This window comes from Ursus americanus, chromosome 13, assembly GCF_024610735.1.
Source record: "Ursus americanus isolate L20-20 chromosome 13, mUrsAme1.1.p, whole genome shotgun sequence".
Taxonomy (NCBI): domain Eukaryota; kingdom Metazoa; phylum Chordata; class Mammalia; order Carnivora; family Ursidae; genus Ursus; species Ursus americanus.
Window position 1 is genome coordinate 48,181,300 of NC_142139.1, and position 25,119 is coordinate 48,206,418.

The 25,119-nt window shown below is 35.7% G+C and overlaps 1 pseudogene; it reads right to left on the reverse strand.

Annotated features, from left to right (window-relative positions):
* Positions 1–294: 294 nt before the first annotated feature.
* Positions 295–1,773, reverse strand: LOC123793080 (splicing factor 3A subunit 3-like; annotated as a pseudogene).
* Between the last annotated feature and the right edge of the window lie 23,346 nt (positions 1,774–25,119).

Genomic DNA, 25,119 nt, shown 5'->3' on the forward strand with positions numbered 1-25,119 from the left:
TGGAATTTCCTAATGAAGCTGAGATATCAAATATAACCTGTTTTATTTTATTTTATTAATTTTTAAAAATTTCCTAACAGAATCTTTAAATATAAAACAAAGATAAAACACATTTCAGCTAAGCAATCTGCCAGCATGCCTTGTTTTTTTTTTTTTTTTTTTTTCTTTACAAGATGCATGCTAGACCATAAGACTACATAGCAGAGTCTTTAGGAGCATTTGGTTGGGAGAAATAGAAAAAGCAGATTTTAGGTAAGCCAGGGAACCCCTAAAGCTGAGCTACATCCTTGAACACTAGAGCAGTCCTTGTCTTTTCAGATCCTCAGATGTCTTCTTATTCATAACATTCCCACTGGAGTCTTCATATTCTTTGGCCGCCATCGTTCTGATGCCTTCTGAAGTTTCATCCTGGCCCACAGGGAGACAGCATCTTCACATTAGCGAAGTGGGCAGTGTTTGGGATGTCCAAACACCTCATGCCATGAGCATGGCCATTCAGTACAGTGCTGCTGGAAGGCCTCCAGACCTCAGTAAGTGTAATTTCCATAAATCTCACAGTTGGTAGTCTAAATCATGAAGCTTATATCTATACAGTAGGAAGTGGGTTTGCCATCCCAGCCAAGGGACAGGTTTTTGAGGTTGTAAATGATCTCATTCTCCTAATTTTCACCTTCACTATCACTGATCTGCTTGTACTTCTCTACTTTTCTACTGCTCACTCTTTCCCTGTCTTGGCCCCTTGTGATGTCCATTTTCATGAGGGAGATGATGCTCTTCCCCAAGAATCTCTACATAGTCACAGATCTAGGCTTCTAGAAAGGCAATGTCTTTGTTCCTCTCAGTGTCTCATTTGACTTTTGACTTGGGATTTTGGCAAGCAGGGAGGTGTCAAGTGAGTCCAGGAACTTTCCTTGGTGCTGTATAGCCTCTGGATTCACTCTTCTGGGGTCCCACCACACTTCAAGCCTAAAGCTAAGAGAGCAGATTGCAATCTGTATAGACCAAGGGAAGCCAACTCCTCCCAAGAAGAGAACATAGACAGGTCAAGATGGGCTCCAGCATGGGTCAGGGCTCCACCTGTCTCTTTTGGACATCCAGGAAAGATTCTATTCTCCTACCTCTCAAAGTCATTATGAATCTTCTTAAAAAGTCCATTCTGATCTTGGAGCAGCTTCACTCGTTCTGTGTAATCTTGAACATAGTCAAGCAGCATCTCCAGGTATCTCTTATTTTTGACATTCTTCCTTTCTTTAGAAATGTCAAATAACTGGTCAAAGATAGACAAGTATGTGATATAATTCAGCTTCTCCCAAAGCCTTCAGGTTAATGTATTTGAGGTTAACAGTCATGGATGGCAAGGTAATGACCATATCCCTCTTCATCTGTGAACTTCACCAAGTTCAGAACCTGTTCACTTGGATTCTCCCAAACCTTCAGAAGCTCCTCAAATTCCACTGGCATTGGCACACAAATCTCATTTCTGGTGAAATTCCTTTATTTGCCGAGTCTACTACAAAATTCAGCTAATTCATTTGGTCTTAAAATGGCATTGAGTTCCTTTCCATCACCTATATCTTAATCCATTCTTATCATCAAACAAATCCCAGAGGTTCCTACTGACTTCCATATACCTCTCTTGCATGGCCCATGTGCAGTGGTCAGAACTGATCTGGTACCAGAGCATGAACTTCTTAGCATCTCTTTGGCCATGGTATCAATAAGTCATTACTTCTTCTCATGATACTGCCACTGCTGCTCCAAAATTGCTTCCATTTGTCCTCCACCTTTGCACCTCAATTTAGACCACTAGCATGGTCAGAAATGACTCTAAACATTCTCTATTTTAATGCAGAGAAATGGAGAAAATGGCGTAGAGAGATAGGAATGTTGGAAGGGATTTATCATGTGATTCTTTCATATACCTTTAAATATCTCCCCACAGATGTCTTGGACCATACTATTGAGAAACTTGATGAAGAAAGCACTAGCATTGAAATTTCTAACTACTGAAGGTTAGAAATAAGGCAGAAGATGCTATCACTGATATTTACTCCTTGATTTTATTAGAATTGATACGCTATTAGATTGCAAGAAGCCAAATAGTATTTCATAATTGCCAGAGATAAATTAAGTCTCAGATTTAAAAAACAGAGATTTGTGGCTGTGGTTAAGTGATGCTCAGGTGTCAATAACTAAAATAATTAGATAACGTGATTAGAGATCACTTGATTTACACAGCTGAAACTAGACGTCTTTCAAACAGACATATTTTTGGTTGCCATGAAAATTAATGGTCCATCCTGTGATTCCTGAACATGACTAATCTCACAGGTTCATCACTTCCTAAGGGAAAGTTATATAAGGAAAAATCACGAAAAGATTTTCCAATCACACTACAAATATATACCCGTAAGTCTCATTCCTAACCTTTCCTAAAAGGACCAAGACTCTTTAACTGGGTGACAGGGCTCTAAGGAAAGAGTAATAAACCAATCTTAGAACTTTTTGGACGTTTCTCTAAACTGATAATTTTTTCTCAAATACAGAGTGTCACTCAGGTCTGCTGGTTAGGCTTAGGGGCCATAGAAATCAGGTAGTAAGTATAATCTATCCCAGGAATGTCTTACGGTGATCTCATTGCATATAAATTAATTTACATATAAATCTACAGTCAGTGAATGCAGTTTTTGATGAGATATACTTAGAAACTGTCAGAATCATTCCAATTTGATACCTAAAACTTTGAAGGAGATTTATTAGAGAAGAAAAGGCCAAGTACATGGGCCAAGTGTCAGGGAGTTCCAACTCCATACCAAAGTTTAAACTAAAAGCAATACTGCATCCATAACTGAAAAACAAAGTTTAGTACAACCACTAAAAATCTAAAATATTCCTATCACACCCCTTTTACTTTGCTTATTTGGCCTTTGCAGAATACAATTGTGCGTGTGTGTGTGTGTGTGTGTGTGTGTGTGTGTAAATATACACTCTGCTCTAAAAAAAAAAAGCTTTTATTTTTTTAAATTTTAAAATGATAAAAAAAAGTTTTTAGAACACATCATGTAAAATGGAATACATAAACATTTTATTTTAAAGACTCCTTTTAGGATTTTCTTTCCAAGAAGCTAAGGAAAAAATTATCAAGTTTTCAGAAATAAAAATGTATTCCCAAGAAAGAGTTTCAGTTAGAAAATAGCATAAAGATAATATATAAAAATGGTACAACACAGAATGGTTTATAGGTAAGAATTCAGCATAAAATTTTAGGATTCCAGACAGAAAATGGATTTTGTTTTAAGTGAAATATGAGTGTTTTATATTAAATACAAAGGACACCTCTATTCTCCTTATGGGAAGTAACTGAAGTTTAATGGAGGAAGTAGATATAATTCAAAAATCTTTGGCTGGGGGCACCTGGGTGGCTCAGTCGTTAAGCGCCTGCCTTGGGCTCAGGGCGTGATCCCAGAGTCCTGGGATGGAGCCCCACATCAGGCTCCTCCCCTGGGAGCCTGCTTCTTCCTCTCCTACTCCCCCTGCTTGTGTTCCCTCTCTCGCTGGCTGCTCTCTCTGTCAACTAAATAAATAAAATCTTTAAAAAAATATTTGGCTAAATAACAAATATCACATATATTAAGCAAAATGTTTAAAACAAATTTAAGGTTGTTCTAGCATCCTCACTGTCTATAGCACAGAGAATAAGTTGAAAGGAAATATTTTTTGAACAGAAAAAAAGTGTTACTCAGTACTATGCAGGAACATTATCAATCATGGAATAAGATCTAATAGAGGCAATAGATATTCAAGTAATCGCTATGTGAAATAGCCTAAGAAATTCATTATTCTTATCTTTCAGTCATAGGTTTACCATTCACCCAAGGGACAATACTTTCACGGAGTTCTTTCTGAGATAATTGTGCCCTCAAAATATGGTAGATAAAATAATGACAAATTTTGTGCACTTTATATAAAACATAATTACAATTTCAAAACAAAGCGTGAAAAAATATTGCAAGATGGAACCGCAAGAAATTTCAAATCATGAGTAAATTCTGATTGAGACCTGGTTATTTTGATTTGACTGGGATTAGGCCTATGACTATAAATATCTATCATTTTTCTTATTTTTACTCATATAATAATTATTACTAAAGGTAGGGTGTCCCTGTCCTACAATATACAACACAAACTGTATGAAGCTAGGATGTGGGCCTTGTTATTCTTTTAATCTCCTATATCCTCCAAAACAATACTTTATAGAATTTACCAAAACCAATATACTATGGTAACGTTTGATTAGAGTATACTGTCATTACTCTCCTGTGTTCTATAATAATATTCCCTTATTTTCCTCATGTTTGTACTAAGGTATGATATGTTTTAAAATTTCCATACCATTGAATAAATATTTCAGTTTGGAAATTTTTATTTCCTTTGTTGCTTTTTTAAGAACTAGAACATCTGGGATATGCCCCGTTGAATCAATTCTTATGTATTCATTTCTTTATATTATTGGATACATCTGTTATGGGTTAAATTGTTTCCCCTCAGAATTCACTGAAGTTCTAACCTCCAGTACCTCAAAATATGACAGGATTACAGATCTCTAAGGTCTTTACATAGGTAATCAAGTTAAAATGAGGTCATTAGGTTGGGCTCTAATCCAAAGTAACTGGTCTTCTTATAAAAAGAAGAAATTTGGATACTGATAAGCACACAGGAAGAACATCATATGAAGTTGAAGGTATCAATTGGGGCAATTCTTCTACAAGTCAAGAATGGTGAAAGATTACCAGTGACCTATCAGAAACTAGAGGAGGGACATAAAATAGATTCTGTCTCACAGTTTTCAGAAGGAACCAATCCTGCCTATGCTTTGATCTCAGACTTCTAGCCTCCAGTACAGTAAGAAAACAAATTTCTGTTGTTTAGGACACTGAGTTTGTTATGTCAGCCCTAGCAAACTAGTACAATAATCATTAGAAGATAAATTTCTCATTTTATCCATTAATTATCCATTAATCTAGAATTTTACATTCTAGAGAGATTGGTAAAATTTTTCTAAGAACATAAAATGGAAGAGGGAGTTCCAGAATTACAATTAGAAAATAGAATATAAAGGAAAAGAAAAAAACATTGGAAAAAATGAAGATTTAACATTAAGTGCCTCGTAGAGTTACAGCAGGGAATGTCTAAGTTGTATGGAATAAAGTTGTGCTGTGATAGGGAAGCATGAATCATAATATTGGAACCAGGATAATTCTGCATGCTTTACTTATTTATGTTAAAAATGGGAAATGAACAGCTACCAGCAAATTTTAAGGGCTGGAAACATTCAAGTTTCCATCAAAGTAGAAAGACTTAGTTAAACATTTGGGGCATTTAGTATAAACTTCAAAAAGAACATGACTTGGTAGTAAAATTAAAAGACCTTAGAGTAAAATATATTCTACTCTGGTCAAAATAACATAACATAGCAAATAAAATAAAATAAAATCTACCTATAAGCAGACTTTGAAAGAGAAAAACTGACCCATAAATTAAGAAAAAAATGACTTAACAAAACAAAAGTCACTACTCTAAAGAAAGACAACAAAATTCAATCTGGTGAATATAAGCCTAACCATGCCATTTGTTAATTTGAACACGAAGAAATGAAGCACATTATTTAGAATGCAGAAATTGTGAGACTGTAGAGAAGAATAATATTCACCTATGTGCTAAATTAAAAGGATAGAAAAAGTTATGCCATGCAGACACTAATTATATAAAATCAAGAATGGCTATATTAATATACTTCAAATTAGAATTCATAATGAAGAGTGTTATAATGGACATAAAGAGATATTTCATAACAACAAGGGGGTCAATTAAATTAATAAAAGTATTATAGAATACCAAATATATATGCTTTTAATAAAAGAGTTTGAAAATACAAGAAGCCACAACTGAAAGAGAAATAGAAAAATTCAAAATATGTTTATAGACTTCCACAATTCTCTCTCAGAAACCGACAAAGTGTTTAGAACACAAAAAGCCTATAAAAGACATCAACATGACCTTACTGACATAGACACAACAATAGCAGAAAAAACATTCTTTTCAGTTGCATCTGTGAATTGACCATGATAAACCACATGCTTTTTCATAAAATATAAAATGATTAAATTCTTTATAGACTATTCTCTGATCAAAAGAGATTTTTATATTAAAAATCCATGAAAATAGTATCTGGAAAATACCTAAATTTTGTAAACTAACATACTCTTAAAGAGCCAATGGATCAAAGGAAAAAATACAAGTGAAATTAGAAAATATTTTATTTTCTGAATGATAAGGAAAACACAACATATTAATATTTGGGGGATATTTGTAATGACATTTTTAAGGAAATCATATCTTTAAATGTTAAAACAGAGAAAAGAAAAATATAAAATTATCTGACTTCCCCCTAAGAAATCAGAAAATCACAGAAAATTAAATGAAAAATAAGTAATAAGAAATAATAAAGGCAATAACAAGACAAAAACAGAAAAACCAGTGAAACAAAAATTTGTGTTTAAAAGATCAGTAATTTGGTAAACATTTAACTAGATTATAAAAGAAAAATAGAGATGATGCAAATTGCTGAAATTAAAAATGAAAGAGATCATTATAGAGGCATTAGAGAGTAAGAATGAAAAGGAACATTATTTTTTTTCATATGATAAGTGTACTCTTTAATCTCCATCCCCTATTCCTCCCATCCCCCACCCACCTCCTCTCTGGTAACCATCATTTTGTGCTCTATAGTTAAGAGTGGGCTTCTTAGTCTCTCTCTTTCTCTCTCTTTTTCCCTTTGCTCATTTGTTGTGTGTTTTTTTTTAATTCCACATATGAGTGAAATCATGTGGTATTTGTCTTTCTCTGACTAACTTATTTCGTTTAGCATTACCACATACCACATCTTCTTTATCCATTCATCTGTTGATGGACATCTGGGCTTTTTCCTTGTTTTGGCTATTGTGGACATTGTTACTATAAACATTGGGGGGCAGTTACCCCTTCAAATCACTATGTTTGTATTCTGCCCATTTTTAATTGTATTATTTATTCTTTTAGGCATTGAGTTGTATTTGTTCTTTATGTATTTTGGATACTAACCCTTTACCAGATACGTCATTTGCAAATATCTTCTCCCATTCCATAGGTTGTCTTTTAGCTTTGTTGATTCTTTTCTTCACTGTAGAGAAGCTTTTTAATTTGATGTAGTCCCAATAGTTTATTTTTGCTTTTTCCCCCTTGCTTCAAGAGACATATTAGTAACAAGTTGCTACAGCCAAAGTCAAAGAGGCTGCTGCCTGTCTCACATTAAGGTTTGAATCCATTTTGAGTTTATTTTTGTCTCTGGTGAAAGAAAGTGGTCCAGTTTCATGCTTTTGCATGTTGCTGTCCAGTTTTCCTAACACCATTTGTTGAAAGCACTGTCTTTTTCTCTTGGATATTCTTTCCTGTTTTGTCAAAGATTAATTGACCATATAGTTGTGGGTCCATTTTTGTGTTTTCTGTTATATTTCATTGATCCATGTGTCTATTTTTATGGCAGTATCATACTGTTTTAATTACTACTGCTTTGTAATGTAACTTGAAGTCTGGAATTGTGATGTCTCCAGTTTTGTTTTTCTTTCTTTCTTTTTAAAGATTTATTTATTTATTTTGAGAAAAGGAAGAAAGGGCAGAGGGAGAGGGAGAAAGAATCTCAAGAAGACCCAATAAACATGAAGCTGGAAGTGGGATTCGATCCCATGACCCTGAGATCAAGACCTGAGCTGAAATCAAGAGTCAGACACAAACAACTGAGCCACCCAGGCACCCCTTGTTTTTGTCTTTCAAAATTGCTTTGACTATTCAAGATCTTTTGTGCTCTCATACAAAGTTGAGATTGTTTGTTCTAGTTCCGTGAAAAATGCTGTTGGTATTTTGATAAAGATTGCATTACATCTATATATTGCTTTGAGTAGTATACACATTTTAAGAATATCTGTTCTTCCAAACCATGAGGATGGAAATGTTTTTCCATTTCTTTGCATCATCTTGAATTTCTTTCATTAGTGTTTTATTGTTTTCAGAAGATGAAGAGGAACATTACAAAACAAATGTTTGCCGATGACTAACAACCACAATAAAGTGGGTAACTTGGAGCATTTGGGAGGCTCAGTCAGTTAAGTGTCTGCCTTTAGCTCAGGTCATGATCCCACGGTCCTGGGATCAAGCCCCACATTGGGCTCCCTGCCCAGCAGGGAGACTGCTTCTGCCTCTCCCCCCACTTATGCTCTCTGTGTGTCAAATAAATAAGTAAATAAATAAACCTTAAAAAAATACAGCAGGTATTTTTTTTGAAATACAGAAAATATTCAAACTGACATAAGAAGTAGAAATCTGAAAAGCCATATATATTGATTAAAGATATTGAAGTGTTACATATAAACAAATAAAAGAGAGCTTGTGTTAGATTACAAAAGAAAACTTCCTTTATGTGGGAGGATTATGGAATGATCATTTGAAGAAGTAACCTTAATGTTGAGGAAAGAAAAAAAGAAGAGAGAGAGAAGAACCTTTTATGCTATAGGGGCAGTAAGTGTAAAAATCCCCAAGTAGAAAAAAATCTATCTCGACTTTGAGTAATTGAAAGAATGTCAGTGATTTTGGAGTGCAATGAGTAAGAGGCCCAGTGAAGTAGGAGGTGATTTCTAGAGGTCAATAGGGTATTATGATACTCGTAGATTAAAAAATATATTTAATAAACTGCTCTGTGTCTTTATTTAATACAAGTTATAAATAAGATATATAAGTATAATTTTATGGTCCTTCATGTCTTTTTTCAAAAGTCATCTTCCCATTAAAGATCATTCCTGTTGCTATCCCATCTGATAATATTTTATTCCCTCAACCCCTGCAGTTTGAAACTTCCTGTTCATTGTTCTTAGCCAATTTGTTTTCCTCCTTTATCTATTAATCTTTTTTTTTCTTGTCTGTCTTCCCTACTGGAATGTAAACTTCATGAAGACAGTTTTTTAAGACTGCTTTATTTATTGCTGTATTCTCAGTACTTAGAGAAATTGCTAGCACATAATAAGCTCCCAATAATTTTTTAATGAATTAATGATTTACAGCTGAAACAGTGAATGATCATAAAATTAAAATGCAAAATTTGTGAATGTTGACCCCAAAAAAGGATACATGACTTCTTATTAACAGAAAGGAAAAAGAATACAGACCATTCAAGAAATGAAAATCTATTTCTCCATGGAATGTTGTGCATGCAAACTTATCATAATGAGCGGTATGTCTTCAACAATTTTAAGCACAAGGGACTCTATTTCAAGGATCTTTTCCCAAGTCATCTGAATGGATAAACTGCTTCATTGCAGGTGCATAGAGATCATGGTCACTTCTTTAATATCAATCCCAATAGCCCACATTATTCAATGCTAATATGCACAGAGGTCAAATTTCTATAGGTAAGTGATTCCACTTTGGACACTAGTGATGCACATAAATAACACTGTCAATAATACATCAGACCCTTACAACGAAAACAAAGGAAGAATGCATATAAATTTGAAAATGAGAACAATTGTCCCCCTTCACCTTTGGCTGACGTAATGGCTTATGACCATTATTCATTTACATATAAACAATGACACATAGGACGAATATTGCTAAGTTTATTATCTGTCTAAATGAGGCATATAATTCTGACAGTTAGACAACTGTATATCAAAATCTTCTTGTACACCAAAGGTGAATAAAGTCTGAAGTACATGTTAGTGTGTTTAATGTTAGTGTACACAAATAGTTATCACACTAGTCAGATGGATCCTGACTTAAATATCAGTGTTATAGCTTTCTACCTTTGCAAGCTTTCTTAATTTAGTAATCTCTCTAAGTTGTTCTCTAACTGATAGCCAAAAATGCCACAATTCCAAGAAGATATTTATGAACAGTGATATAATGTATGTACAAAGTCAACAGAGTGGCTGGCTTATTATGATCATTTGCTAATCAGTTTTTCTCTACTATGCATCCCCATTCTAGACACTGAATTGGAAGGCAACACTTGAAAATGTTGTCCCACTAAATAAAATGTAAACATTTTCAGTGTTTAGGAGTACCCAGTATGATTGCAATCATAACATAAAATGCTTAAATACTGATTTTAGGTTAATAAAACATTTTTTAAAAAAATACCTCGGATGATTTATTTTTTTTAAGATTTATTTATTTATTTGGGAGAGAGAGATAGAGGGAGAGAACATGCAGAGGGGAGGGGTAGAGTGAGAGAGAAATTAAAGCAGACTCTGCACTGAGTGCAGACCCCGATGTAGGGCTCGATCTCAGGACCCCAAGATCACAACCTGAGTGGAAACCAGGAGTTGAATGTTTAACCAACTGCACCACCCAGGTGACCCAAGGATGATTTTATTAATAAGGTTGAGTCACAAATTCTTTTTTATTCTAATGCTTTTGCATTGAAGCAATTGATAACTATGGTGAAAAAAAATATTCCAAATGGGGTAATATTAGCAGAGCAATCACCTTAAATATCTCTTGTCCATGCCCTAATGAAGAATGACAAAAACTCTGTTCTTAACCATAATAGTCATTTTATATAATGTGTTTCCTGTAAAAGCTCATTTCATTTTTCAGAAAACAAAGAAGCTGTTCAGGTCTGTCTCACAAGTTGAAGCTTGTTTATGTGAGATGATGACTAATTTGTTATTCAGAAGAAATCCCAGAAACAAATGCACCAATTGCATTTAGGTAACATGATACCCCATCAAAATTACCACCTTTAGAAATACAGAATTTTAGGTTCATAAATAGTTATCTGTATTGTAAAGCACATGTATTTCAACAAGAATACTGTAGTAAGCTGAATTTTGCTTAATATGTAAATTTAAAAAAGGACTCATATGAGCGAGGAAAACTCTTTTTACCTATAATTAAAGCCAAGACTATAATAGGCAATTAGACCTCACTCTGCAAATGCACTTCTGAATCATAAAGATATATTTTATATGGAGTACCATTTGTAATGAGAATTGTGGTAATTACCTCATATTTTTCCACCTTACATAAATGATCTTAATTATCTAATAGAACTCTTTTCTTCCTGGGAGGCATTTGCCAAAATGTTATTTCTAATAGGTAAATGTAGCATTTCAAAAGAGTGTAGAATAAATCATAGAAGATGATATAGCAAATCGAAGATTTAGAGGAATACAATAAATAAACCACAGAATCTATTATATTGTTTCATACATCATTGCATTATTTACTCATTCATTAAATACATATTTTGGCACTTATTTGCAAGGTAGGCATTCATTGCTGTCAGAGATGCATAAATACATAAACACTTTTATTTTAAAGGGAGGAAAAATCTCCAAATAAATATAACCCATTTTCCTCAGGGAATAATACACTTTACTTACCTTAAGTAATTTCAAAAAAAATAAATGGAATAAAATGTTACAACAAGGGGACTGAAAATATTCTTTAAACTATTTTAACATTTAAAACATGAGCTTCCATAATTTTCTATCAGTATGGGGCATGAAGCTTTGGTTTTCCCACTTACGTGATTCTTAAGGTTAGAGGTATTTTTTCCAGTGGATTTCAGTAATTTGATTTTATTCATTAGATTCTTTATTAGTTAACATGAAGATGTATTTATTCTTTTTTTGGAATTTTTGGCTGCTTACTTTAGTAGGACTACTCATCATGACAAAAGCATAAATGTCAGCTCTGCAGCTTGTTGCTACGGTTAGCTTCAACAAGAATGTCAGAAGAAGTGACAAGGCATAAAGTGATTCAGAGTGATGACATTCCTGTTGATAATGGATTGGCTTCCAAGTATACTGCAGCAGCTTTGATCTCTGAAACCTCTCATTTCTTATTAAAAAAAAAAAAATGAGAACTCCACTAGTCTGTGGTAGGAAATTTCAATCTCTCTACCAAACATTGACAGAATTATCTTCAGATGATTTAAATGTCACACTCACTTTATTTGTTGGTTTATTATTTGCAATGTAAGTATGAACAGAGGTTAACTATCATGTGTAGATTTGGGAACCATGGCCATCATTTATTTCTGAATATAATTTATGGTGTGCAAATAGTAAGTATTCATGAGTAGTATGGTATTTTGAACCAAAATGTCATGGAGACAGAAGAGAAACATTTTTTGAATATGCCACAGATTATTTATACATCATAGTGTTGGCTTTCTTATACATGATGAGAACAACTCAGCATTTTTCATTTACATATAAACATCTCTTCATTGATTTTTATGATGCAGTTTAAAAGAAGGTAAAGGTCACTTGAATTTATAGAAATCTCCTTTTCAGTTTTATCTACATAATCTCAATTTAATTTAACAAAAAATTTAAAATAAAAAAATTAATATTAACTAGTTCTTTCAAATTTTAATATTAGAGTCATTCTTTATTACTTATTATGCTTAAAATATTTTTTCATGGATTTAGCGATTAAGGAATTATGTAAGTGGTCAATAAATATGTTTGATAGATGGTTTTACTATATTTTATACATTTTGACAATTTCTTATATGTTTTGTGTTTATGAGAGTTCAGAGTATGATTTAGAAATATAAAACCCTAAGAAATATTTATAGTAAATGGACTGCAATATGTCAAGTAGATCAATGTATCAATACTATATCAACAGAAGAAATGAGATTTAAAATATAAAATTATTTGGGAGTACATGAAAATACCTATACTAGTAAACAAGACGGAGACTGTATCTCCAGGAAACTAACTGTTAATAAACAATAAATATTACTATGATCTTTAGATAAACTCTTAACTTAGTATGACACTCAAAAATAAGATGAAACTCAGGAACACCTTAATTGTATTACATAAGGTACTTATTTTTATCTAACTCTTTACCTTTGTACTCAATCTTAGGTGAATATCTATCATACAAAGATGATCACACCTATTCTCTGAGAACAGTAAACCCAAACTTTCATTAGACAACATACCCAAAACAACGCGATGTGCAAATTCTCCCCATAAGGTCTAAATCATGTGGCTGAGTTGCACACATCAAGAAAAGAAATGGGCAAAAATAAAATCTTGATTAATATACAACTAATAGAAGTATACCTAGCTGCTACAGTTTTCATATCTGTGTCAGTCAGGAGGCTGTAGTTGGCATTTATTAGATTTTATCTACCACTTTGTACATAGCCAGCAGCTACGTTGGCCAGGTTTCTTTACCTGGAGAGGTGATTCAAACTTTTGTTTTGAAGGATCTGAGGCCTCAGTGGTCCTTGATTTATTGAGCTATCATGTATTCCCAGGAAATTTGGTCTTGGAAGTACTAAGGGGTATTCCAGTGAGTGCCACAGGTTCCAAATATAATTCCATCCTGGGCTAATTCTGTAGCAGAAAACTAACGCTGTAGATTCATTTTATGGTTCAGTGGATTAAATGTCACTCTGTTCATGATGTCAGTTTAGGTCTCACAGTCAGAGGGAGTACCACAGTTATATGTTCAGTCTCTCTCAGGGCTGAGGAGAAAGACAAGAGCTGCCCTTCAAAAAGAGAATAGTTATCACTAGAGGAGGACATGATTTTGCTGCAAAATCCTCAGAATCTGTGCTACAATTACTGTAGTGAGACTAACCAGTGGATCCTTATGTGTGATTGGCAGTGAGTGCACCATTGTAACTGTTGGCTTATGAGGCATAATTTTTAGGAGACTTATATTTCAGTTGAACCTGCTGCAGAAGGTTATTTTTTTCTTGACTCCACTCAAAAACTTTGAGCTAAATGAGTTAATTAATAATGAGTCAGAGCATAAAGCACTTTGTGGTTTATGTTGCCTCTAAAATCCGAAGAGACCCAAGGTGAAATTTACCAGTTTTTCAGTGTTCGGCTGTACAAACTGACTGTCAATTTAGAGAGGGTTTCCCAACATGTTTAAAACTGATGGGCCTCTAGAAACTTTGGTAATTCGAGAGAACCCAGAATTTTCATTGGGTTTATCTTTTACCACTAGCATACATGTGCTTCACAAGAGTATCTGGTTAGTAGCTACTTTCTGCTTACCAGATCCCATCATTCTGGTTACCAATAGTGGGACAGCATGATACTCTGCAGAATATTCAGATAATGTAATTCCCTTTTAAGACAGAGAGCATGAAAGCTGATATAGCCCTGAGATAAGACAAGCAAGACGTAATGTTATTCTCCCCCAATGAAAGTGAAGTGCTTCTCCTCATCCCTGTTCATTATTTTGGGGGAAAATATGATTTGCACTACTTTCCAGGGATTGAATTGTGTGTTGATCTAGTCAAAGTACAATATGTAAAACAGCAACTGGATTTAGATAATATCTGCTTAAGTTTTAAATAACAAGCACTCTACTTAGCTTTTGCACCAACCAAACACACCAGTTAAATGGAAATTTGAGAGAAATCAACACTCCTGTGTCTTTCATGTCTTAGATATTGCTGCTAATTTCTGAAACTTCTCCAGGAATGAGGTTTTGCTTATTTTTTTGCTATTTTATTCAGAAGGGGAAGTTCTAGGGTCTTCCACTTAACTCTTCCCTTCCTTTTGTAGCACCTTCATTTCCAGGGAGCCAAATGCAGGCATTCTGCAGTTTACTAATTAGATCTATTCAAACCATACAAACACCTTGTGAGAATTACTGTACTGCAGAACTTGGACAAAGCTTTCTTTATCACGTAGCATCCACAAATATTCACTCACACCAATGATGCCCACATATGATTTCTGATACTTAGGCATTAGCATCTATTCAGTGTTAGTATCTGTTTATTCCTGATAATTTCACATCACCAGAGTGGTTGTTCTGATATACAGCTCCAGGTCCTTTTGTGGGAGGCTTGGAAGAGAATTTACAAGATATATGTATGGAGGTGTGGTGGTTCTTCCTCAACTAGACAGGGGCCAGTTTACTGGTTTAATGTAAGAACTAGTTTAGGGGAAGAAAGGGATAAAGAAAGGGGGGGGCGCCTGGGTGGCACAGTCGTTGAGCGTCTGCCTTCGGCTCAGGGCTTGGTCCTGGCGTTAAGGGATCGAGCCCCATGTCAGGCTCCTCTGCTGGGAGTCTGCTTCTTCCTCTCCCACTCCCCCCTGCTTGTGTTCCCTCTCTCGCTGGCTGTCTCTCTCTCTCTGTCAAATAAATAAACAAATCTTAAAAAAAAAAAAAAAAAGAAAGGGGGGTAATCAGAAAGGGGAATGAAGCATGAGAGACTATGGACTATGAGAAACAAACTGAGGGCTTCAGAGGGGATGAGGGTGGGGGAATGGGATAGACTGGTGATGGGTAGTAAGGAGGGCACGTATTGCATGTGCACTGGGTGTTATACGCAACTAATGAATCATTGAACTTTACATCAGAAACCAGGGATGTACTGTATGGTGACTAACATAATATAATAAAAAAACATTAAAAAAATTTAAAAAATTAAAAAAAAAGAACTAGTTTAGCAACTATGGCTTCCTATTACAGCATTTCAAATCAAGCATTTATGAACAATCCATTTTATTTTAATACATAAAGTATTATTTTAAAATGATATTTTATGACTGCCATCTATTCATTTTTAAAGGTGTTGAAGGCAATTAACAGCTACAGATTTTTTATGTCAAACCAATAATTGCCATTCCATCCATGCTTCAGATTAAGTCATTTCACTTACATTGTCTCTCATATTTAATCACAGTGACCTGACCTCTGTCACTCCAGTATGTTGTTGAAGAGGGACCCCCATTTCAATAGTGGTATTTCCTTTTCTTATTTGTAATCTAAAGAGCTTTCCAGGAATGCTGGTGCTCCCATCACTATACGTTTTTCAAAGTCTTGAAGAAAGGACTATCCTCAGGGTCCCTTCTATGAGTACATATTGGTGGAAGGCAAGTGAGCTTTACATAATAAATCCAACACATCATTTGTTCCTTCACATTTTTTTTCTCTACAAAAGACCAAGTGAGGTCAATAATCTTAACATCATTTGATGAAGCCTGTTAAACCCAGCCTTCATGCATCAAATCAAACCGTGTTAAGGCTACTTCCAGCTGTCAAAAATAGTACATTAAATCCTTAAATATGGTAAGCTGTATGCATATAGATAATTTCAGCCAAATTCAACCCTATCCTCTAGCTTAATACTCAATTCATTCCCACACAAGCTCGTAAGATTCTTGGTGTTAAAACTTGCAAGATCTTTCGATTCCTTTGGTGTATAGGTCATGTTTTTCTGCTCAAGCTTTTACAATTCTCCTCTTGGGATCAGATTTACTTTATGGGCTTGGAGGCCATAAAAGATGAGTGATTTGTGTTTACAAAATTCTTCAATTCATCTAAATCTACATTAATATCTTTATTTAATAATAATTTATATTTATAATAAATAAAATTATAAAATATTAAATATTGTTAATATTTAATAATAATAATAATCTTTATTTAATAATAAATAAAGTCTGAGTTACTTCATCTTACTCTACTAATGCCACAACCTTGCCTTAAGAAATTTGGAAATTTACATATTAAACTTGATTTATAACTTCAGCACTGAGCACAATTAAATTGGGGTTCGATGCCCAGATATTGTCCTAGTCTATTCCAGATACTATAAGAAAATACCATAGATTGGGTAGATTGGGAAATAAATAAAAGACATTTAATTCTTACAGTTTTGAAAGATGGAAGTCCAAGTTTAGAGTGCCAGCATGGTCAGATGAGGGCCCTCTTTCAGGTAAGTCTTTTGGTTGTATTCTTGTGTGTCAGAAGGAATGAAGGATCTCTCCAGGGCATTAATCTCATACATGAGGGCTGTAACCTCACAACCTAATATGACCTCACAACCTAATAACATCCCAAAGTTTTCATCTCCCAATACTATCACATTGGATATTAAGATTTCAACACATGAATTTTGGTAAAAGATAAATAGCCTATTAGCAGGTATGTATGTCCTGAACTTATAAAGAATAAGATATTGTTTTAATATGTCCACAATGTCCTCCGTGTCTCCATTCATTCTGCTGAGAATTCAAAGCTCCGTGCTTATCATTTAATTTCTTAAAGCTCTCCGGTGTTTTCAGAAACAGTCAAACCATTCTATAAAATTGTAGCCACAACTCGTACTATATCAGTTATGTGCAACTAACACTGATATTGACTTGATATCCTTAATTCTCACCTTCAACCACTACTTCACCCATGTGACAATAAGTGATAATTGTACTAATGTATAAATTATTTACATCATATTTTCTCCCACAAGGAGGTCATTAAAGTGTTCAGACTCAGACAGTTAAGTAACCTACTCTCAAAATCCTATATTTTCTGAGATGACTCATTGTAACAATAAGGGTATCAGTCAGGGGTAATCCTGCTACTCAAAAACCATTCTGAGTATCTACAATGGGTTGAAGAGAAAAAGTGTAGTCATAGTGATTCTGTATTCAAAATGTGGGTCACTTGGTGGAAGGTTAAATAATGGGAGGTTTTTCTTATGGGAGCTGAGGAATATAGAGTAAGGCATAGCAGATCCTGGATGTACTGCTAGAGGCAGAAGAGGAAAAAGAAAAACACAGACTTCTCTTTCTCCCCTACCCTGCTAATGGCTTCAACTGTTGTTCAAACCCAGATAAGAGCCACCTTGCATGGAAATGGAGGAAACCAGAATATGTTACCCTAAGACATGTCTCTTAGACATATTATTTTGAGTTAAAGGCACTTAAGAAGCTGCAGGTACAAAAAGATATTCTGACCTTCTTTTTTATTCCTGAAAGCAGGAGATATAACTCCCATGTCAAAGTTACTCTCCCTGTGCTAGAAGGAAATAAAACATTTTTATCACCACAGATGGGGAATTTAATTTAGTTGATAATCTGTACAAACAAACCTTGTTAAACTAACTTTTATCTTCCTGGTTACTTCTTCACCACTTACTATCCCCAGACCAAATTCCTTTGTCTTTTTCACTCTACAAGAATATTTTGTATCTTTGTCTAAAAGGTATAAAAGTGGGGTGCCTGGATGGGTCAGTCGGCCAAGATCTAACTCTTAGTTTTGGCTCAGGTCATGATCTCATTAGATGGAGCCTGGCATTGGCATCAGGCTCCTTGCTCAGAGGGAAGGCTGCTTGAAGATTCTCTCCTCCTACCCCTTCCCCCACTCACATGCACACACGCTCTATCACTCTCTCGCTCTCTCTAAAATAAATAAATCAATCTTTTTTAATTAAAAAATAAAAGTTATAAAAGCTTTCTGCTCTGGTGACTTCTTTGGATCTTCATTTTTTTTTTAATGAAGGCTTCCATTTACATGTAAAATTTTAACAAAATGTGTATTCTTTTCTTCTATTAATCATTTTATGTCAGATTAATTATTAGGCACAGCTAGAGATCCTTAAAGGATAGTAAAAAATTTCTTCCTTCCCTATAGGTGCTTGTGTAATAAAATGGGGCATAAACTTTCCTCTGATACACAACAGGTAAGCAGAATAACAAAGGAAAAGATCTGAGGGCTAACAAGTCAAGGACTGATACATGTGGCTTTATTTATTTTTTTAAAGGATTTATTTATTTATTTTAGAAAGTAAGAGAGAGCATGGGAGGGAGGAGCAGAGGAAGAGCAGGACCAAAGCAGACTCCACACTGAGTGCAGAGCCCAATGCAGGACTCGATCTCACAACCCTGAGATCACAACATGAGCCAAAACTAAGAGTCACATGTTTAACTGACTTTGCCACTCAGGAACCCCTGACACCTGTGCTTTTAAAGGTAAATATCAGAAAATGTTTTATTATGGATTAAAAATAACTTGGCACTTAAATATTTTTAGTAAATTAGACTATAAGAAAATAATAATTTTATAAATGTTTAAATTGTAGAATTTTATTAAATTCTACAAAGTAAACATAAAGCTAATGTTTCCCTTAAATTTTGATTTTAACCTTTGGGTTATTCTATTTATGATAAGAAATTTTGTACATTAGTTAATGTCCCAGAAATCTTCATTTTAACTATAACTTATGTCAGCCCTTAAAAATATTTTTCTATTAAAAATGAATGTAGTATTATACTTCTTTTATAATATTTTTTTTATTATATTATGTTAGGTACCATACAGGACATCCCTAGTTTTTGATGTAAAGTTCCATGATTCATTCCTTGCGTATAACACCCAGTGCACCATGCAATACATGCCCTCCTTACTACCCATCACCAGCCTATCCCATTACCCCACCCGCCTCCCCTCTGAAGCCCTTAGTTTGTTTCCCAGAGTCCATAGTTTCTCATGGCCCAGAGTCCATAGTCCCTCATGGTTCATTCCCCCTTCTGTTTACCACCCCCTTTCTTCTTCCTTTCCTTCTCCTACCGATCTTCCTACTTCTTATGTTCCATAAATGAGTGAAACCGTATGATAATTGTCTTTCTCTACTCGACTTGTTTCACTTAGCATTATCTCCTCCAGTCCCGTCCATGTTGCAGCAAATGTTGAGAATTCGTTCCTTTTGATGGCTGAGTAATATTCCATTGTATATATGGACCACATCTTCTTAATCCAGTCATCCTTTGAAGGGCATCTCGGCTCCTTCCATGATTTAGCTATTGTGGACAGTGCTGCTATGAACATTGGGGTGCATACGGCCCTTCTCTTCACTACGTCTGTATCTTTGGAGTAAATGCCCAGTAGTGCAATTGCTGGATCATAGGGTAGCTTAATTTTTAACTTTTGGAGGGAACTCCACACTGTTTTCCAGAGTGGCTGAACCAACATGCATTCCCACTAACAATGTAGGAGCGATCCCCTTTCTCCACATCCTTTCCAACAATTGTTGTTTCCTGCCTTGCCTTTTTTGCCATTCTAACTGGCATAAAGTGGTATCTCAGTGTGGTTTTGATTTGAATTTCCCTGATGGCTAATGATTTTGAACATTTTTTCATGTGTCTGTTAGCCATTTGTATGTCTTCATTGGAAAAGTGTCTGTTCATACCTTCTGCCCATTTTATGATTTGTTTATTTGTTTCTTGTGTATTGAGTTTGAGAAGTTATTTGTAGATCTTGGATACCAGTCTTTTATCTGTAGTGTCATTTGCAAATATCTTCTCCCATTCCGTGGGCTGCCTCTTACTTTTTTCTTACTGTTTCCTTGGCTGTGCAGAAGCTTTTTATCTTGATGAAGTCCCACAAGTTCATTTTTTCTTTTGGAGACGTGTCATGAAAAAAGTTGCTGTGGCCGATGTTGTATAGGTTGCTGCCTATTTTCTCCTCTAGGATTTTGATGGATTCCTGTCTCACATCGAGGTCTCTCATCCATTTGGAGTTTATCTTTGTGTATGGTGTGAGAAAGTGGTCAAGTTTCATTCTTTTGCATGTAGCTGTCCAATTTTCCCATTACCATTTATTGAAGAGACTGTCTTTTTTCCACTGGATGTTTTTTCCTGCTTTGTCAAAGATTAGTTACCCAAAGACCCGATGGTCCATTTCTGGGTTCTCTATTCTGTTCCATTGGTCTATGTGTCTGTTTTTGTGCCAGTACCATGCTGTCTTTGTGATCACAGCTTTGTAGTACAGCTTGAAATCCGGCAATGTGATGCCCCCAGCTTTGTTTTTCCTTTTCAACAGTTCCTTGGAGATTCGGGGCCTTTTCTGGTTCCATACAAATTTAAGGACTATTTGTTCCAGTTCTTTGAAAAATGTCCTCGGTATTTTGATCAGGATAGCATTGAAAGTGTAGATTGCTCTGGGTAGCATGGACATTTTAAGTATGTTAATTCTTCCGATCCATGAGCATGGAATATTTTTCAATCTTTTTGTGTCTTCTTCAATGTCTTTCAAGAGTGATTTGTAGTTTCTAGAATATAGATCCTTTATGTCTCTGGTTAAGTTAATTCCGAGATAACATATGATTTTTGGTGCTATTGTAAATGGGATGGATTCCCTAATTTCTCTTTCTTCAGTCTCATTGTTCATGTATAGAAATGCAACTGATTTCTGAGCATTGATTTTGTATCCTGCCACATTACTGAATTGCTCTGTTCTAGTAGTTTGGGGGTGGCTTCTTTTGGGTTTTCCATATAGAGTATCATGTCATCTGCGAAGAGAGACAGTTTGACTTCTTCTTTGCCAATTTGGATATCTTTGATCCCTTTTGTTGTCTGATTGCTGTTGCAAGGACTTCTAGTATTATGTTGAATAATAATGGTGAGAGTGGGCATCCTTCTGGTGTTCCTGATCATAAGAGAAAGGCTTCCAGCTTTTCCCCATTGAGAATAATATTTGCTGTAGGCTTTTCATAGATGGTTTTTATAAGATTGAGGAATGTACTTTCTATCCCTACACTCTGAAGTGTTTTAATCAAGGAAAGGATGCTGTATTTTGTCAAATGCTTTTTCTGTAACTATTGAGAGGAACATATGGTTCTTGACCCTTTTCTTGTTGATATGATCTATCACACTGATTGATTTGCGAATGTTGAACCACCCTTGCATCCCAGGGGTGAATCCCACTTGATCATGATGAATAATCCTTTCAATGTACTGTTGGATCCTATTAGCTAGGATCTTGTTGAGAATTTTGGCTTCCATATTCATCAGGGATATCAGTCTGTAATTCTCCTTTTTGATGGGGTCTTTGCCTGGTTTCGAGATCAAAGTAATACTGGCCTCATAGAATGAGTTTTGTAGTTTCCCTTCTGTTTCTATTTCTTAAAACAGCTTCAGGAGAATGGGTATTATTTCTTCTTTGAATGTTTGGTAGAGTTCCCTGGGGAATCCATCAGGCCCTGGAGTTTTGTTTTTCAGAAGGTTTTTAATCACTGCTTCAATCTCTTCATAATTAATGGTCTGTTTAAAAAAATCAATTTCTTCCTGTTTCAGTCTTGGTAGTTTATAGGTTTCCAGGAAGGCATCCATCTCTTCCAGGTTGTTTAATTTATTGGCATAAAGCTGTTGATAAAAGTTTCTGATGATCCTTCCTATTTCATTGGTGTTGGTTGTGACCTCTCCCTTTTCATTCATAATTTTATTAATTTGGGTCCTTTCTCTATTCTTTTGGATAAGTCTTTCCAGTGGCTTATGTATTTTATTTATTCTTTCAAAGAATCAGCTTCTAGTTCTGTTGATCTGCTCTACTGTGCTTCTGGTTTCTAATTCATTGATCTCTGCTCTAATATTGATCAACTGCTTTCTCATGCGTGGATTAGGCCTGTTCTTCTGTTGCTCTTCCAGCTTCTTGAGGTGAGAATATAAAAACTGCATTTTAGATTTTTCTATTCTTTTGAGTGAGGCTTGGATGGCTATGTATTTTCCCCTTAGGACTGCCTTTGCAATGTCTCATAGGTTTTGGACCGTTGTGTTTTCATTCTTGTTGGTCTCCATAAATTGTTTAAAATGATTTTTGATTTCCTGGATTATCGAATCATTCCTGAACAGGATGGTTCTTAGTCTCCAAGTGTTTGAGTTTCTTCCAAATTTTTCTTTGTGGTTGAGTTCCAATTTCAAAGCATTGTGGTCTGAGACTATGCAGGGAATAATTTTAATCTTTTGGTATCAGTTGAGACCTGTTTTGTGACCCAGCACATGATCTATTCTGGAGAATATTCCATGTGTATTCGAATAGAATGAGGATTCTTTTGTTCTGTGGTGTAGTGTTCTATTTATATCTATGAGGTCCATCTGGCTAGTATGGCATTCAAAGCTCTTGTTCCTTTGTTGATTTTCTGCTTAGGTGATCTATCTATTGCTTAGAGTAGAGTGTTGAGGTCCCCTACTATTAACGTATTTTTATCTATATGTCTCTTTATTTTGGTTAAGTGTTGGCTTGTGTATCTTGCTGCTCCCCTGTTGGGGGCATAGATATTTATAGTTGTTATATCCACTTGTTGGATACATCCTTTAAGAATAATATAGTGTTCTTCTGTGTCTCTAACTATAGTCTTTAGTTTAAAATCCAATCTGTCTGATATGAGAATTGCTACCCCAGCTTTCTTTTGAGGTCCATTGACATGAAAAATGGTTTTCCATCCCTTTACTTTCAGTCTGGATGTATCTTTAGGTTCAAAATGAGTCTCTTGTAGACAGCAAATGGATGGTTCATGTCTTTTTATCCAATCTGCAATCTTGTGTCATTTTATGGGAGCATTTAGGCCATTCACATGAGAGTGATTATTGAGAGATATGATTTTAATGATGTCATGTTGCCTGTAATGTCTTTGTTTCTATAGATTGTAACTTTCTGTTCTGTATCACTCTTGGGGCCTTTTTACCTTTATAGAACCCCCCTTAATATCTCCTGTAGGGCTGGTTTAGTGGTTATGAAATTGGTCCTTGACTGGCAATTCTGGAAGGTCCTTATCTCTCCATCAATTCTGAATGACAGCCTTCCTGGATAAAGGATCCTTGGCTGCATGTTTTTCTCTGAAAGAGCTTTAAAAATGCCCCCTCCCCCAACCCTTTCTCTCATTCCAGGTCTGTGTAGACAGGTCTGACATAATCCTTATACTTTTGCCTTGGTATGTGAGAAATTTCTTTGCCCTGGCCGCTTTCAATACTGTATCCTTGGATCTAATATTTGCGAATTGCACTATGACGTAACGTGGTGTAGGTTTGTCGTGGTTGAATTTGGGAGGGGTACTCTGTGCCTCTTGGACACAAATTCTTGTTTCCTTTGCTAGATTAGGGAAGTTTTCAGCTACAATTTGTTCAAATATCTCTTCTAAACCTCTCTCTTTCTCCACCCCCCTCGGGGATGCTGATGATTCTGACATTGGAACGTTTCATTGAGTCAGTAATCTCCCATAACCCACATTCTTGAGACTGAATTTTTTTGAGCCAAGTTTCTGTTTTAGCTTTCTCTTCTACCATCCCATCCTCCAATTCACTAATTCGTTCTTCTGCCTCATTTACTCTGGCCATCAGAGCATCTAGTTTTGACAGCATTTGATTCATGGCATTTTTAATTTCTGCCAGATTCACTCTCATTTCCGCCCTTAGAGATTCTATATTCTCGTTAATATTTTCGTTAATATTTTTTTCAAGTCTGCACATCATCTTGACCATTTTTACTCTGAACTCCATTTCTGATAATTTGGTTATATCCATATCCATCAGTTCTGTGGCAGAGGCCCCAGACTCATTGTCTTTTCTTTGCTGGGGGGGGACTTCTCCTTCTCGTCATTCTGATGAGGAGAGGCTGTGGGGTTGTCCAGAGCTCAAATTATTGACCATGACCCAGGCAGTGTGTTCTTGTTTTATAGGGATCTTAGGGATGTGGGCTTCTTGATTTTTCAGCCTTCCTTCTGGGGGAGGGGCCTGCCGCACTGACAGTCAGGTAACCCTGTTTGGGTAGAGTCTCCCTGTCCCACGCAATAGGGGATGGGGATGGGCACAATGTGTACCTGTATTTCCAGGCTTTGGTTCTCTGGCAGCTTTCCCTGGCAGTTTGCTGTGCCTCTTCTGAGAGCCAGAGCAGTAATGGCCGAATCCCAGCCTCTGTCTCAGAACAGAGAGATCACAGTCTGCTCTCCACTGAGCTCTTCTGGCCTCTTTAACTCTGTTTCTGTTGGTGCTGCTAAAAACCCTGCAGAGTCCCGGATTGTGCACCCCACAGCTGGCATCTCAGCCCTCATTTCCAGGGCTGGCACATCTCTGTCCTTTGTGTTTCTAACATCGCCACCCACCAGCCACCCCCGCACAAGCTCTGGAGCTCCGTTTCAGTGTGGTTCGCATGCACTCCAGAGCTCTGGTTTTCAGACCGGTCGCACACGTTCCCAGGCTCACAGTCTCAGTCCGCTCTCTCGCGTGTGGCCGTCTGCGAGTCTGCCCACTCCCCAGTGCAGGTGGCTACCACTTCCTGAATGTAGTATTATACTTCTAACCAAGATGGCGTAAAATTCAGTTTTCAGATTATTTTTAATTTTGGACTGTAATAGTAACAACCACAACCAGTAATGTACTGCTTTTCTGCATATTCATTTGGATTTTAGGAAATTATTGCCTTTGCCCCTGGATAAATAACCTATAGGAAAAAAGAAAAAGGTGTACCATATTGCAA